At 38.3% G+C, this 16,713-nt stretch overlaps 1 protein-coding gene across 1 annotated transcript in view; it reads left to right on the top strand.

Moving 5' to 3' along the window:
* ARMH3 (armadillo like helical domain containing 3) overlaps window positions 1-16,713 on the top strand; it is a 2,648,735-nt gene that overhangs the window by 857,474 nt on the left and 1,774,548 nt on the right. The gene's annotated exons all lie outside the window — the stretch shown is intronic.

Genomic DNA, 16,713 nt, shown 5'->3' with positions numbered 1-16,713 from the left:
CAGTGGCAGATCCATACAGAAATTTTTCATGGGGACATGTTATTACTATAACAGGAAAATAGGGGAAATGGTTCTACCATCCAATAAGGATTGCGATGCTCTGTGAGCCTCAGTTTTGGAAAACATCCAGGCATCTATCAAAAACTTTATCCCAACTGTAAATGTGACAGCAGGCTACCACCCCATTCTTATGCTGGGCTTAAAATGTCAGATTATACAGCAGGAAGAGAAAACACTGCTAGATTCTTAAGAAATTCCCATCAGAAAGAACCAAAATGAGACTTAAGCAACTATGTCACTGGCCACTGAGCTACAAGAGACAGCAATGCCAGACACCAGTGTGAGCTGGCCACAAACACAGTATACAACATGAAAGTCTTTTCTTTTTATTATTAGCTTAACTAACAGTATAGGCAGCAAAAGTATAGCTATTATTCAAAGTATTTTTAAAGATAAGCCATAAGGGAAAACTTTTCAGATTGTCAATGCACTAAGAAACCTCTTTGGAAATTACAGGATAACAGTAATAATCTAAGCTCAACAGTACTAACACCCCCTCATAGTGTAAACACTCCATAAATTACACATGACATGGCAGCCAGTGCCAAAATCACCTTAAAAACTAACCATACAACTGGTCAAAAATGGCAAAGTATATTTGTTGAAAAAATATTACCTAACCTGTTAACAACCTTTTAACATATGCATCATCTTTGCTTTTACTCCAAATGATTCAGGGTCAGCTACTTTGATTCTCATATTTAAGGATGGTGACTTCAATGACTGAAGTAACATTTTTGGCAAAGTGTAAAAATACAGAGTAGGCTGTTTTCACAAAATCATACCAAGTTGTCATTTTTTTTAAACCAGCATGGTTTTATCACTAGTAGGTCATGTGTCTCCATTTATGGATGCCATCTACTTAGACACAAAGCATTTGATGATAATCTGCAGAATGAGATAATAAATCAGTTAAGCTGGTTTAATATCCATGCATATCAGACTCAACTGATAAATAATTGGTTAACAAACCACAACTTTACTGTGAAAATTGGTAAAACGATTCCCTTACAAAAAACATTACTTATGGTATACTACAAGGATCACTGGCTGGGACCATGTATATTCCATGTATTACGTCCACCATGCCAATATATGGTACTGGGTAGTGTACCAAATTCAATACAACGCCCTTGTGACCAATATCAATAAATAGCAACATCTACAGCACCATTTGGGTGCATTGTTCATTTGGGCTACTACTCACAACATTAAGTTTATTTATTTAATTTTACATTTGTTAACTGGGAAAGTCCAACTGGATACAGGTCCATTTTCAGCAGAGGCCCAGGGAGAAAAGCTCCAATTGTACAAAAACAAGTGTAAATACAGTGAAATTATTACAGTGAGTTATCACAAAACAGATTTGTTTAACGGTATGTGCACACAGGTACATGTTTTTCTCACATACACACAGCAAAGGTTGGAAGCAAGTAGCTGAGAAAGAAATAGTTAAAGATTTCATCTGAAAAAGGAAAACATATATTAAGGTGGTTATCATACATGATGTAGTGTTAACTTTAAATCTTTCTAGTAGGTGGGTGATGCACAGAATTTTAAACAGTCAGAGTTTTATTCTTGTAATGAGCTTCTCATTTATGAATTATGTTTGAGTGGGGGTTAGTCAGGGTTTGTACAGGGACAAAGCCACTGCATTTTTAGGTATTTCCAAAGGGATTTTTTGAATTGGGATAAGGAGGGGTCAGTGGTGAGTTCAGCAGGAAGTAGGTTCCAGTTTTTACCGGCAGAGTTTTAACAGTTTGCACTAGCAATTTTTTTTGGAAGAGCGAAGGGATTTTAGGTTACTATAGGGGGTAATATTTTTCAGTATGGGTATACTGTCTGGTTGGTAGAGGATTTTGTGAACAACTATTAGTTGGTTATATTGGTAGTTCAAGCCAATCTAACGATTGAAGTTTAAGGCAGTGATGGGTTCTATAAGCTGATCCTGTGGCAAATCTAGCAATGTTATTGTAGCACTTAGTAAATGTATTGAGGTTTGATTTGTTTAGGTTTACGAAGATGGGTGAGGCATAAAGAAGGGTCGATAGCAGATGCGTACGGGCAATAACAGTTCTAGCAGATACTGTTTTAATAGTTTTGTGTATCTGAGCATCAAACCTGAGGTTACTGTCGATGATCATTCCCAGTAGTTTAGTACTAGGTTCTGGGAAAATTATGGTACCATTGTTAGACATTATGGTGAGAGGTGGTGAGGGGACCTTGCGAGTGGGGAAGAAGAATAATAGTTTGGTTTTATTTGGGTTTAATATTAGTTGGCGACCAGTGAGCCAGTTCTCTACTTTGTTGAAAGTGATTTGGGACAAGGATTGTAAATCTGTGGGGGAGGTGGCAGAGCAGATTAGGGTCGAGTCATCTGCATACTTAATACAAGTTGCATCAGGAATTACTTTGTACAGGTCATTAATGAATATGGAGAATAGGACGGGACCTAATATAGATCCCTGTGGGACCCCAAGGGTGACTGGTAAAAGGGACGATAGGTTATTCTTCCACAGTACAGCTTGTTGTTGGTCACTTAGGTAAGACTGAAACCAGGTAATTGCTAGGTTATCTATGGAGAGTGATTTAATGTGTTCAAGAGTAGCTGGTGATTTACCATATCAAATGCCTTGAATAGGTCAAGGAAGAGGGCTGAGGAGAGCTTGTCATCATTATGGTTTTGATTTATTGTATAGGAGAAGGAGAGAAGGGCTGAGGTTGTACTATGACAAGGTCTAAATCCATGCTGGGAGGGGGCTAGGAGAGTGTTTAGATTCAGATAGGCAAGAAATTACTTGTTGATACATTTTTCCATTATTTTAGCCAAGGGAGACAGAATGGCTATAGGCCTATAATTTGAAAGTTCAGTAGAATCTCCCCCTTTACAAAGCGGAGCAATGTGGGAGATTTTCCAAATGTGAGGGATATAGGCTTTGTGGACAGTTCTATTGATTAAAATTGATATGGGGTATGCCATTTCATTAGGGGCTTTTTGGAGCTATTCTGCAGGTAGTATGTCTGCTGAAAGGATGGTGGGTTTCAGTTTTTTTAAGTAGGGACTTAATAAAAGATGTTGGTACTGGATCAAGCTTAAAGGGGATCTTATTATCAGGTGTGGGGTTGGTGGTACTTGGAGTACAGGGAGATAGCTTACTGACTAGGGATTGCACGGTTTCTCTAAAGAAAGTGTTAAAGTTGTTAGCAACAATTTTAGGGGGTTGTTGGAGGGTAGTTAAGGGGGAAGGGGTAGTTGATTGGCCTGGGTGGAGAAGCTTGTTTATGCCTGACCAGAATTTTTGTGGTTGATTTTGGTGCTTTTGTTGCAGATTACAGTAGTAATTATTTTTGTCTAGCATAATAGACTTCTTTGTATCATTTCTCAGCTGTTTATATATAAGGTGGTCTTTTGGAGACTTAGTGGTTCTCCAGGAGGTCCACGCTTTGTTTCTGTTAATAATTTTTTTGTCTTGTATCATTGGACAGCCATGGTGCTACTTTGTTACTGGTTCTGATAGTGCGTGGGGAAGCATGGTTATCCAGGATAGCAAGAAATGTAGAGTTAAAGTATGAGACAGCTTCATCTAGTGGAAGTAGCCATAGGTTGTACCAGTCACATCTGTTAAGTTCATTCTGAAATTTAGTCTGAATAAAGTTCTTATAACTTCTAATGGTTTTAAAGGAAGATTGTTGAGGGATGTCATTTCTTTTTCTGATTATATAGGTCAGGGAGTGATCACTAAAGTCCTCAGGTAGGGTGCCTGTTTTATATATCTGGGGTAGGTTGTTTATTAATATCCAGTCTAGGATATGTTCCTTTTTGTTAGGCTTATTGATTCTGGTTGGGGAATATATCATCTGGGAGAAGCCATGCAAATTTGTATGGGTGGAGGGGAAGTCTGAAGAGCAAGTATTCCAGTCGATACTAACATCCCCAAGAATAATAGTTTCCTGGGGGCAGTTAGTGGAAAGCCATTGGAGGTTACCCTCCAAGGTATTTGTGTTGTCACCTGGGGGAATATAGATACATGCAATGTTTATAGATTTGCATTTGAGTTGGGCCTTTGTGATAAGTATTTCTGCATTGTTAGTAAACAAGGCATTTGGGGTACTAGTTTTGGATACTTCCAGAGTGGATTTATACAAGATGGCTACCCCCTCCTTTTTTAGAGATGCAATCAAGTCTTAATGTATTGTACCCTGGGGGTATATGGTAGTAGGCTTGTGCCAGGTCTTGGTATGGCATAGTATATCAGGGGAGTGGACATCCAGGAGGGCATGTAAGTAGTGAATTTTCTTGTTTATACTTCTAATGTTTAGGTGACACACTAGGAGTGAGTTGGGGGCATTATTTGAGTTTCGTAGGCTAGTATGGGTGTTATTTGTGGGGCTGATAGTAACAGGTGGGGTTGGGCCTGGGTTAGGGTGTGTGTCACCATCCGCTATGAGGTTAGGTAGTAATCTAACAGCAAGTTTCTGGAGTTTTAATAAGAGTTTGTGGTAGTATTTAGTTCTAGGATTAATATATGGAGCACGGATGGGATATTGAGTTTTTGCATTAGAAGAGTTTGATGAGAGTTGGGGTAGTAGTTGGTTAGAATTATGTGGCTGATTAGTAGTACTGGTTTTGGTTCTAGGGTAGTGGGTGCCAGGGAGGTGTTGGCATTCATAGGCTGTAAGTAGATAGAGAATTATAAGTGGGGGTATTAGGCAGTAAATAGGACTAGAGTTTGAAGATTTGTTAAAAGTATGTGGAGGCATTATAGGGGTATTTGAGTAATGCTCGTTTAAAATAGAGTTGGGGTGTTTATAATTAGCATATAGTGAGAGATTGGAGAGAGTTTGAGTAACAGGGCTAGGTCCTGTGAATGATTGGTTAATGCTGACTGATTCTGATGAGTGTGAGTGGTGTCAGATGAGGGGGAGTGGCAAGGTGATAAGTGTAGGACAACTGGGGGCGGGTGAGAATTGGGGGCAGGGTAGGGGAGCGGAGTGAGCCCACAGGGCGAACAGAGAGGGTAGAGCCAAAAGAAGAAGAAGATCTAGGAGAACAATCAATCAGCGGAGTGCTGAAGTCTGATGGTAAGTGTGCTGAGATATACAAGAAGGTAAGAGGCTTAAAAAAAGAAGTGGGATTATAACACAGTGATATGAGGAAATATTTGTATGGTTATACTGGGACCACAGTGTGAGAAAGAACAATAATAAAGAGATGACTAAGAACTGTGTTAGGGGGATTCAATGAAGAAGAGGTAAAGGGATTTAGAGACCCTAAAGCTAATAGCATGGAGTGGGCAGGTGGGGCACTTGGATGCACTAATAGTATGGAGCCACCTAGAGGGCAGTGGGCTACTTACAAGCAAGCACACTACTGGGGATTCCTATGAAGCAAGGCAGAAAAGCCAAGTTAAAAGATGGTGCCTTTCTACATCAGGCTTTTTGATACCTCTGTAATTAAGCAGGAGTGGGAGGGGAGGTGTGCAGGTTCAAGGTGGGGGAAGGGATAGACACAACGTAATGCAAGGCTGAGAGTCAGAAAAACTGGACTAAGCCAGCTGCTAAAAAGAAAACAGGAAAACCAAGCCAAGTTATTTCCAGGTCAGTGTGGTGCAGTATTTACCTAATAACTACAAATGTTATACTACTAATCTAGTACACAGTGGTGAAAAGGACCACCACTTCTGCAGGGAAAAACACAAGAAGTATGGGCTGCAGGTACATAGGTAAACGTTTTCCAAGTGAAAGTAGTTTTAAGTAATTGACCTAGGAGTACTATAGGAAGAGAGAAATGGGGGGGGGGGCAGTAGTGTGCAAGCGTACAGTGAAAGGGAAAAACAGTCTTCAGTTTGGAGGACAGATTAAATACCACTCTAACATACACTAGTGTAGCTGAGAGCACTTTAGTGTTCCACCGATGCAGGGTCTCACAATGCAGGGCAACAAGACTGTCTTGGATTGATTGGAGGTTGGCCAAGACACAGGATGTAACTTTTACTGAGGGGACTGGAAGCAAAAAGGAAAAGGAGGTAAATATTAGGTATGAAGTTTTAAAACACTCTGATTACCAAGCAACTGAGATAGAGAATGCAGGGGTGGAGCAGCATACCTTGTAAGAAACAGCACAATTCTATGAACAACACACAATGCAAGGATAGCAGAGAAAAAAAAGGTAACTACAGTTGATACCAATGTATTATAACATACACTACTATGTATTGTTATAAAGGTTATGAAGACAAAAATAACTACTAAGCTGCTACACACTATTTAGTATTCTCCACTAAAAGTCAGGAATCAGTGGTGTGCTACAGAAACACAAGTAACTTCTAAGATGCTACAGACAATTTAACATTCTGTACTAAAGGTCAGGAATCAGTGGTGTGCTACAGAAACACAAGTAACTTCTAAGATGCTACATTCTACAGAAACAAGTAACTACTAAGATGCTACATTCTCCAGCTAACAGTCAGAAATAACAGTCATGTTATGCAGATACAGAGTCAGTTGTATCCCTCGGAGGTTACAATAACATCAACAAAAGTGTCATTATGCGCTTTTGTATTAAAAACTTGTATTTCCCACATGTTATTGACTGGGTAATCTTAAACATTTCTTATACAAAGGCCTGGGAATCTTAACGGGATGACACAGTGGTAGCATTGTTGCGTCACAGCAAGACGTTCTCTGGTTCGATTCTCGGCTGCAGTGCCTTCTGTGTGGAGTCTGCATGTTCTCCCTGCATCTGTGTGGGTTTCCTCTGGGTACTCTGGTTTCCTCCATGCTTCCCCCGGGCCTCTGCTGAAAATTGGCTTTGTTCCACGTCGAACTTTCCTAGTAAACAAATGTAAAATAATTAAAAAAATAAAAATTAATTTTTGAATTTAGGTCTCCAAATTTTAATACACCTGTAAAAAAATGTTATAGTCTACTAAACTTGATGTATAAGACAAAAAGGTTGCATTGAATATGGTGCAATATTCTACATGGCTTCAACATATAACATTCTGAAACTAATGTATTCCAAGGAACTTTACTAGAAAGGATTTGCTGTGTACTGTGCACACTGGGACCTAATCAATACCTGTAGCAGCATCCCAGCATCCAACTTAAAATTATCTTCATATGGGCACAGTTTCAGCACTCTCAAGAACACCTGCTTCTAAAACTTCATAACTGAAACTGCAGACCTTATCAGGTTATATGATGGCAAAATTTGGAATTGGCTCCTTAGGGTGACTAGTTAAGCCAATCTCAGTTAAGATTTCAAAACAAAATTCAGTTTACATTTTTTTCTTTTTTTTGCAGTACTGGAGACATAGACATACTGTAATAGCCCATATAGATATCAGAGTCTAAAGATGAAACTCTGAAATGTTGAAATTACTTGACACGGGCTTAACAAAAAGCACTGAGAATGCAATAGCAAAAAAAGTCTACCTCCAACAGGAAATCTCATTTCACTAGAAATCAGAACTACCTTAAAAAAGGGGAAACCGTTACATCATGAACAGGATTCTCTTAACAGCAAGCATGTCTACTCAGTCCCTTCCACTTCTTCCCCTGTTCCTAATGACAGGCCCTGTACATCAGAAATCAGTGGGTCAGTTAGTGTCTATCCACAACAGTATCAATAATAATGTCAGTGATTCTATGTCATCAAAGCAGGTTTTGGCGATACCCGATTTAAAGCTATGACATACTCAACACCATATCTCAAAATAAGAAGGTCACAAGTGACTGTGAAAAGCACGCCAGATTGTAGACCAAGTATAATACTAAGGATACAGTAACTCCATTTGATAAAGTTATATACAACCTGGTGATGCTGACAGTAGGTTTGAATGATAACACAAAGACAACTTTAACAGATACGAGCCTGATCCTGACAGACCTACTCAAGTTTGCAAATGACAAGAGTTTCAAATATGTTAAAAACTTTTAATAAGATTAACAGTGAATCATGTTGCATGTCTATACTGTTCTCCACACCATGCATGTACTTAGGACATGATAAAACAGAACAAATTGTTTTCCAGGGATGGCTACCATCTGGAGAATCTGGGTGACAGGCTAGCAACATCAAGATTTACCAAGTTTATTATTTTTTTAAACAATACTTATCAAGACTGATCCTTCTGCATCTCAGAAAAACAGCTTATAATTATAATCTGAAATGGCAGAAACTTAAATGAATGGTGTTACCAGGTTGGAAAAAGCAGAGTTTGTTTCTGAATAAAAAAAAGGATCTGGGCAACTCACCACAACTACCTGGTTACACTGCATATCATAATGCCAGACACAAGATCTGGTGACATTTTATCTGTTTATATACATAATCCATTTTCCCTATTACTTATTTATGAAAACTGTGAAATTATAGGGATATTTCTCTATCTTCCAAAAGCCACTCTGAGTATTGTTGGGCATCATAAGTATCCAAGTTTAAGTCCAGAGCAGGAAGACACTTTTGTAGATGCTTTTGTGGATATTTTCCAAAAACAGCATCACATTATTTCTAGTGATCTGAATTCTTCCAGTATAGGCTGGTTGCAGAAAACTCTTGGATGTAGTCGTCAAGTTTTTCTTATAATCAACATGTCAATTTTCCAGTCAGGGAGAACAACATACTGGGCATCATATATACCTACACAGATGCTTTGGTTAACAGCATCTGTTACATTCTACCCTTAAATTATTCTGATCATTTGAAAAGAAGTATTTCAGTAGTGCAAAAAGTTATTCCCAGTGGAAGATCCATAAAGATTTTTTTAATGAGGAAATGTTATTAATATAATGAAAATATAGGGGAAATGATTCTACCATCCAATGACTCTGTGGGCCTCATTTCTGAAAACATCCAGGCATCTATCAACAATTTTATCCCAACTGTAAATGCGACAGCAGACTGCAACCCCATTCTTATGTTAGGACTTAAAATGTCAGATTATACAGTGGGAAGAGACAACACTGCTAGATTCTTAAGAAATTCCCATCTGAAAGAACCAAGATGAGACTTAAGCAACTACGTCACTGGCCACTGAACTACAAGAGACAGCAACACCAGATAAAAGTGTGAGCTGATCACAAACAGTACACAACAAGAAAGTCTTTTTTTTTATTAGCTATACTAACAGTATAGGCAGCAAAAGTAGAACTAGTATTCAAAGTATTTTAAAGATAAGCCAGAAGGGAAAACATTTCAGTGTGTCAATGCACTAAGAAACCTCTTTAGAAATTACAGAGATAACAGTAATAATCTAAGCTCAACAGTACTAACACCCTCTCATAGTGTCAATACTCCATAAATTATATGACAGCCAGTGCCAAAATCACTTTAAAAACAAACCATACAACTGGTCAAAAATAGCAAAGTATATATGTTGAGAAAATATATCAGACAAACCAAATTAAACCACATATACACAACAAACATTTTAGCTAAAATGCATATTCGGTACTACCAAATGCATACTGTGCACTACATTTCACATTCTTAAGAGTATGTACTGTAAAGAAATGTGTAAATTAACACATTTAAAACAAGTAATTTCAACACAATACCAACAAATAAACTTTGGAATAATGGAAATAAGAACTTCAAATATATCAAAAAGAAAAAATACATACATAAATAAACTGGTTTTCTTTTATGGAAGTGTGCAAAAAAAAAAAAAAAAAAAGTAAGAGCACCTGTGACCCACCTGCCCATCAGTGAAAATGGTACTTAAAAGGTTTATGAAAGTACTAATTACACACCCAGGCTGACTGCTTACAGATCACACCTATCCAGACAGAAATGGTTAAAAAAGGGAGGGGCCCAATATAAGAAGATGCAGCAAATCTCTTTTCCAGCAGATCCCTCAATATGCTAGTATCACATACTAGGACTGCTGTCAAGTAAGCCTAGAAATGACATTACATCCTTGTTTGGAGGAGGGTCACACTATCTTCTTTCACTGGCTGCACTTTTGTCTATGCATATAATAAGCAATACCTGGGAACATGGAAATATACCTTACTGCAAAGTGCTGAGTGGGGCTGGAGAGGACAGGGAGCAGTCTCCATCCTCTACTTGGAAGCTAATGAACAATACAGTAAATCGCCTAATACTAGATGTAAACCTGAGACAAACAGCAAGAAAATTATTTTCTAAAACAGAAAACCCGTTTTTTTTTTTATTTTCTTATAATAAAATCATGACATGACAAGTCAAGCCTTGGGGAACACATGGAAGCCAAGTAAGTAGCATGAATACAGCTGTTGCGGCTGTAATTACTCTCCCAAGAAATGTGTGAAACATATTTCACTGATTGCTACAATATTTCATTTCATTAACATTAGACCCGCTAAAGCAATCTGAATAATGGAGAAAGATGAGCACTGCATAAACTTGCTTTGGATAACACACTGAAATGAGATTAGTGGATAAGGGAGACTCCCTTACTGTCATGGATAAAATCCCGTATGACTGCCATGTTAGCGGAGTCATTCTAATATAACAGGTGGATCAGTGCACAATTATTTCTCCCTACAAGGGCATTGATTATCTGTTTAAAGAACTAGCTGATGAAGACATTTTGATTATTGAGGTTTTGAACTTTTTAACAATTAAAACATCTTAAGTTATCAATTTTCTGAACACCTAATATACACCAAAAATTTAAAGAAGCCACCTTTTAGACCAACAGTCCCTGCTGGAGGTTCCAAGACAGATTCTTTCAGCTATGATTAAACTTGTGTCTTTCGGCTTTTCCAGGTTAGGAGTCACCACAGCGGAACTCTGGTCTGCTAATGATTGGCAGTAGATTTTTACGTGCCGAGTTGCCGGCCCTGATGCACAACCTTCAATGAAGGTACGCCCATTCACGCATGTCTCCACACAGAAGACGCTCTAGCTGAGAATCGAACAGGGCAACGTCTTACTGTGAGGCGACAATGCTACCGCAGCACTACCACCTCAGTTCAGCTATGATTAAACACTCTTCAAAAAAATTGTGGTCTGTAAGATTTCTCATTTAATTAAAGACTTATGATTTTGCAAACTGGTTGAGGAATTTTGTTGTAAGTGAACACATGACTTAGCCACCTTTGATATGGTTTCTTCTGACATTGCAATACTAACAGAAGATATTATTGAGTTAGTGACAGTCTTTTTTAGATAATTTTGATGAGCTATTAAATATTAATGTTGCCTTAGTTTTATTAGACATTGTTTTAACAATTTCTTTGTATCTGAATATGACCATTACCATAAGGTCACCAGTGTTGCCATGGCTGCCTTAATCATCCCTATGGTAACCATGTTTGCAACATTTTCATGGCAACATGGGAACAAGATTCGGTTTGTAAATCATTCTATGAGCACTGTTAAATGTATGTTTGTTTTATTGACAATGTTTTCTTTTTGGGCGATTCCTTCCTTGAAAAACTTGTAGATTAGATGAATGAAGCTATCTCGTATTTGACGCCCGAACTCAAGTTTCATCAAGAAATTATTTGGACAAGACAGTATACAAGGACACAACAGGAGAATTATTGATCAAGATCTATAAGAAAGCTGTTAGTGGTAACAAATATTTGGATTTCTTGAACACGCACCTTGCATGTACCGAATGAGCCACAGTGAAGATTCAGTTCATTCGTGCTTCTAGGCTCACTACATATAACATTTTTGTAGAAAAATGCAGGGAGAGACTTTAAAGGATAGAGACTACCAAGAATCAGATGTACGTATCAGCATCTCAGTCACTACATATAGGCAACGTACTCCTGTCACAAATGTTGGTTTAAGTGTAAAATTAGACACTAACAAAGATTTGACCCCAGCTCCTTTAATGTTCATTAGTTACACTTATGCCTAGAACAGCACGATTAAAAAATACTGGAACACTTTAAGAAATGAAGTTTTAAGCAAGTCTGTTTCAGATGCACCTTGGTTTGTAGATACAAGATGTAAGAATCTGAAAAGCATTCTAGAAGATAAATAGATCACACGTTCTAAGAGATTCACCAAACAAAGTAGCACCCACTGATTTTTGGTTGTAGACAAATTACATTTTTTATGACAAACAACCCTTAAGTGGTTAAACACTACACCAAGAAGTCAGCAAGCTTGCTTAACATGCCTAATATTTGACCTATGATGGTTCTTACCTAAGGCAAACGGTAAGGAAACTGAAAAAAGGGTAGCTGAGCATATTAGGGCCATCACAAATCAAAATTGTACAAATGAATTTCAAAAGCATAAAGTGCAATGTCAGAATTTTAAAAAGTTTGTTATAGAGAATGTTAAAGAGGCCAAGAGAGGTACAGACCTTTTGATGCTATTCTAGAAGATGTAAATTAAGCTGGGCATTTAGATTTAAAGCTTTTAGAATGCCAGGTCAAGCGTCAGTCCAATTTTTTTTCAAGTTAAACCTGCTGCAGTATTAATTGTTAGTACCATTTTTATATACATTTCTAACACATCAACAAAAAATGTTGTACTTGCATATTTACTAAGTAAATTTGATACATTAGTAAATCAAGATGAGATATCCTGGGAAATCCAGAGGCTTTATTGTCCACACTAAGACACAATAAAATAAAATAAAAACAAATGACCAAACAACTTTACATCAAATACTGAGCGCTTTCACCCGCTACAGATACGCGGGTTTCTTCAGAGTTCAGGTACTCTGAAGAAACCCGCGTATCTGTAGCGGGTGAAAACGCTCAGTATTTGATGTAAAGTTGTTTGGTCATTTGTTTTTATTTTATTTTATTGTGTCTTAGTGTGGACAATAAAGCCTCTGGATTTCCCAGGATATCTCATCTTGATTTATTAGTGTTTGCCCCGATCCTATATCACAGCCGTAAATTTGATACATTACTAAGTGTAACAGATTAAGGATGTTAATGAACAAACAAACCGCACAAGTTTTTTTTTTTAATTAAAGGAATCATTGGACGTCTGATAAAGTTCAAATGATAACATTTATCAATGAAAATACTTTCTCGTTTTCATTTTTGTAAGTTATTAAATTATCCAAGTTTATTTGGCTCTTATCATGTTTTGGTTTATTTTGTTTACTCAAAAGCCAATTTATAATTAACTTTAATTAAAAGCAGCTGCAGGACAGAACAGTCTGACAGAATAAAACGGCACTGTGTAAAGGACAATTACCATCATATATGCCAACTAAGACAAAGTTAGTGTTCCACAATCCACCACCAAAATCATGAAACATGTAGAATTCAGTACTCAGTAGCTATAAGGGACTGCTGTACCCTCCCCAAACTCAAACTAAACGAACTATTAAAGAATAGAGCAACAACTCCTATAGCAGGGGGTGGAAGGTGGAGGTGGGCTTACAAGATGAATGGCATATGCTTACTTTGGTTTGCCAGTCCTCACACCATCACTACACCTTTAGATCCAGGACAGTGTGTTACACTGTGCACCCTTGGTAGTCTGCTAAACACAAATGCTTGTCTTCAAAACATACTGAAACTTTTGTTTAGGCAACTGATTTACTCACAGTCACAAAGCATTTAAGGAACAGTCGTGGGAATCAAACTTGTGTCAGTTGGATACAACTCGTTTCCACTACAGGTCACCCATCAAATACCTCAGCACACATCTGGTAAGGTATACAAAATCAATCAATGGGAAAAGCGGAACTTGGGATGCATACAACTCGGATGTGATGAAACCAGGAAAGTAGCAGAACATGGTAAATGTTCAACATTTGTATTAGTCTCTCAGTCATATGACTTGGAAAAAATGATGTGACCTCAGAGACTGCCTAGCCTGCATAATATATGTAAGGCAGACCAAAGGCTGGAGGTGGTGTATTCTGAACTACTAAACAATACATATACATATGATGCCATCAGACTCCCCCTTCCCCAAAAATATGTACTGCAATTTCAGTACAATCTGAAACTTAACCGATTAAACAAATGTGTACACCAAGCCACAAGACCGCCCTTTTATTGTATACATCTGTTCACCACTGCACGATTTCTAAATTACAGCATGCAAACTTACAAAAATAACAAAGGCTAATGCAAACATTTTAATTAAAAGACTATAGTTTACAAAATCCTAACCCTAGTTGCCTTTAAAGTTTACTTAACTGACGTGTGAGAGAGATGATTTGCTCACTTAAAGCAATGCTGTTTAGGAACGAAGAACGAGTCTAGTAGTGAATTCGCTAATTATTTTGGAGCTCAGCAGTCTGTTTTTAAAGAAGGCTAAACTTCCAAAACATTGAATCTGAGAATCAGGCACCACCGACTAAAATAAAGGCAAACAAAGTTTAGAAAACCTTCTTGGTGCCTTCTAAATCTTCAATGAGGCAAATACGCGACTGCACCATTTCTGAAAAATCCACAATTACAGAATACATCACCCTAAAACACTTTCAAAACAAACAGAACAGGTTCAGGCACACAAGCAGTGAGACATTTCCCTGAGACACCTTTAGTTGCGGACACATGGCTGAAGTAATATTCAGTTGCAGGGAAATATGGCTGCTGTGAATTCCCTGTTGGCAAAGAGAAGTACACACTATCATGCCCACAGCTTTAATAACCAAGTGCACGGGGGCAGAAGTAATGAGTGTCGTGCTCAGTGTGCAGTACATGCTTATGTAACTACAACACGAAGAAGTGTGCTACAGCATGGAGGAAATCCTGCATGCTGCTGTAGTCAGATTTATGCTCCAGTATGCATTTTAGGTAATGTTCCCTAGACACTGTGAAAGGGGAGTGGTGGACACGCACCAATTATAAAGGCATTGACCATTGTGCACTACATCTTTTCTGCTGGTGACATGCCCACTGGCCAACTTGCTGCTAATACCTGCCATACTGCCTGCGGTCTCATGTTGCCTTGGGGGCCATGGACATTAATTTACCCCTGTGCATTTGGTTATTATAACTGTGGGCATGCACTGAATTTTCATCTTTGCCCACAGGGAATTCTCTACAGATTTTTTTTCAGTGCAGCTGAATGCCACTTCAGCCATGTGTCCCAACCAAAGGTACCACAGGGAAATATCTTGCTGCTTAGGTGCCTGAACCCAAACACAGCATAACATAACATCTACCTCAGTCAGCAAGGGCAGCCATGCTGCAAAACAATGCAAGTTAATGCACTGTCAGCAATCATGGACATCACACAACTCAGAAATGTGTTTTGCAAACCCGGGGATCTGACTCAAACGAACATAGGCATCTACTGATTATTAAATCAGTAAAACAACTAAATGATACCTTAACAGAAATCACACTGATAAGAGTGCTATATAAGCCAACCTAACTGAAATGCACTGAAACCTAAATGAAACTTTAAACAAGCTGTGTTCCACTCTATTTATTTTTTAATAGTTAGAGATGTCTCGTTAAAGTAGCTTGCAGGCTCTGCTTTACTTGCCATACTGTGCAATCTCATTAGCAGCTCATTACATTAGGGTGGGCACTACAAGGTAATAATGGATTGCCTAAGGGGGTTGTGAAGCCGAAAGCCTCAGGCAGAGGGCCTCCCCACCCCTGGAACGTTTCATGTAATCTGCCTATTTTCTACATCTATGTAATACATACATATGACACAAACACACATACATAATCAGAAACACACACGTAAATACACATACATACACACCCCTGTTTTTTTGTGATGTAAATAAATTAGGCCACAATAAATCATTTCAAAACTTTTCCCACCTTTAATGTGACCTATAAGCTGTACAATTCAATTGCAAAACAAACAAATCTGTTAGGGGAAAAATATAAAAAATGTACAATAAGCTGATTGCATAAGAGTGCACACCCTTAAATACTTTGCTGAAGCACCTTTTGATTTAAATACAACATTCAGTCTTCTTGGGTACACACCTGCCATCAATTAAAGAGAAACTGACGAACCCCATATAAAGTTCAGCTGTCCTAGTAGGATTTTCCTGACATTTACTCAGTTGTTTGCTACAGCAAAAGCCATGGTTCGCAGAGTTTACAAAGCATCAAAGGGATCTCATTGTTGAAAGGTATCAGTCAGGAGAAGGGTACAAAAAAATTTCCACAACATTAGATATACAATGGAACACAGTCAAGACAGTCATCACAAAGTGGAGGAAATATGGGACAACAGTGACGTTGCAAAGAACTGGACACCCCTCCAAAACTGATGAAAAGACAAGACAAAAACTGGTCAGAGAGGCTGCCAAGAGACCTACAGCAACACTGAAGGAGCTGCAGGAATTTCTGGCAAGTACTGGTCATGTACTACATGTGACAACAATCTCCCATATTCTTCATATGTCTGGCCTATGAGGTAGGGTTACAAGATGGAAACCTTTTCTTACACAGTAAAACATTGAGGCCCGGCTAATATTTGCAAAACAATACATCAAGTCTCCCAAAAGCATGTGGGAAAATGTGTTATGGTTTGATGAGACCAAGGTTGAACTTTTTGGCCACAATTCCAAAAGACATGTTTGGCGCAAAAACAACACTTCGCATCACCAAAAGAACACCATCCCCACGATGAATCATGGTGGTGGCAGTATTATGTTTTGGGGTTGCTTTTCTTCACCTGGAACTGGGGCTTTAATCAAGGTGGAGGGAATTATGAACAATTCCAAATACCAGTCGCTTTTGCCCAAAACC

This window comes from Protopterus annectens, chromosome 14.part0, assembly GCF_019279795.1.
Source record: "Protopterus annectens isolate FY-2018-M chromosome 14.part0, PAN1.0, whole genome shotgun sequence".
NCBI lineage: Eukaryota > Metazoa > Chordata > Ceratodontiformes > Protopteridae > Protopterus > Protopterus annectens.
Note: the sequence above shows the minus strand (reverse complement) of the source record. Positions and strands in the feature narration are given on the sequence as shown.